We start from the raw sequence: 1626 nt of genomic DNA, 5'->3' as shown, positions 1-1626 counted from the left end.
ATTTTTGGGACGTTACAGGTCATGCTTAGTTGTTGGATTTCTTTTGTATCTTGATCTCTCTTGAATTCCAATTACTATCCCTTGTAGAATGGGGTCCCCCACAAGCTCCGCATCTAACTTGAACTGGTCCACCCAATTTTATGATATTTTCTTCCATTGCATCGAGCTTTGCAATTATTGCACTGATAGCATTTGACCTCCATCGTTACTTGATTTTTCTTTAGTGAAATCTTCCTTTGGTTGTGATAATCTCTTGAATGCTTAACGTATTCTTCAATCAAAGCTTTATTTGTTATTAGATCCTTCCTTGTCATGGCTCCTTGTGAGTCCAGAAGTTGACGAGTACACACATTGACTCCATCATAAAATATCGAAATTTCTTATTGCACATTGAATTCATGTTGAGGGCAATGTCGTAACAATCTCTTGTAACGTTCCCAAGCTCCATATGGCGACTCCCCCTTTAATTGTTGAAAATTTTGTATGTTTCTTTTAAGCTTTGCCACTTTCAATTGAAGGGTAAACTGGTTGGTGAACTCAGACTTAAAATCATCCCAATTCTAAATTTCTCCAAAGGGAAGGGATTTTAACCATCCTTTTGCTTCACCCTTTAGTGTGACCGGTAAAATTCGTAGCATCACTGTATCTTTACTTACGCTTGGAGCGTTAAAATAATTTGAAATTTCCACCACCTCTTCTATGTTCTCATAATCGTCCATGTAAGGCCGTGAAAAGGGATCTTTACCAATGATCAAGAAATCACACAATCAAATATAATGAGAAACAAAGAAGAAACAAAATTGAAACAAGCTTGCACACACTTATATTGCATAAAACATCTAGTACAACTTGATCCTATGACCGCGAACTATTATGGAATCAACAACCATTAATGACCTACTTAACCCCTATATATAGTGGACTTGGGACGGACACTGGGTTTACGGCCGTAAACAGGCTTACGACTGTAAACTCACTACTTGGTCGTAAACTACCAAACAACCTACCAAAACTGCATACAAACTCAAAAGAACTTATTACAATGAAAGCCTAGACCCAACCATTAACTAGACCCTTCAATCTCCCCCTTGGTTTGGTGATAGCTTGAGCTCAGTCTTTGTCGACCACCAGCACATCCGACTTCCCCATCGCTCCGTTCCACATCCGTTTGTCAATGATCTCCACAACCATAGCTGTAAACTCTTTGGCAGCTGGCTCAAAGATGTCTTCTGCAACTTTAATCTGATGATGACTCAACCGATGTATATCCCACGTTCCAAATTGAAGCAGATCTCATTTGTCATACAAGCGGATGCATCCCTTCTCAAGCTTGATTACATCAGATGTTGTGGTTTCATCAAACACCCAGTACTCCGTGGTTCGCAAGGATCCATCTGGATGATCCTGAAGAATATGAATTTTCTTCACTTGTTTAGTAGTTGGCCACATCACATCTCGAAGAGGTTGATTAGTTTTAGCATCAATCACACTTGGGTATATCTTAATGATTGACTCTGCAGTCTTCATGGAAGGAAAACCCTTGTGTACTTGGTCTTCCAAGAAATGCTTGAACTGCGTAGCCTGGGGACTTTGAGAGACGTTTGAAAAATAGGGCCTTTGATAGCT

The 1626-nt window shown here is 39.7% G+C and overlaps 1 non-coding gene across 1 annotated transcript; it reads left to right on the top strand.

Annotated features, from left to right (window-relative positions):
* The first annotated feature begins 393 nt into the window (after positions 1-393).
* On the top strand, positions 394-500 carry LOC145056126 (small nucleolar RNA R71). The gene has a single exon (XR_013685662.1). It is a non-coding gene; the product is annotated as a small nucleolar RNA R71 (small nucleolar RNA).
* The last annotated feature ends 1126 nt before the right edge of the window (positions 501-1626 follow it).

The sequence above is a fragment of the Lactuca serriola genome, chromosome 5 (genome assembly GCF_051521515.1).
Source record: "Lactuca serriola cultivar US96UC23 chromosome 5, Lser_US96UC23_V15, whole genome shotgun sequence".
Taxonomy (NCBI): Eukaryota; Viridiplantae; Streptophyta; class Magnoliopsida; order Asterales; family Asteraceae; genus Lactuca; species Lactuca serriola.
Note: the sequence above shows the minus strand (reverse complement) of the source record. Positions and strands in the feature narration are given on the sequence as shown.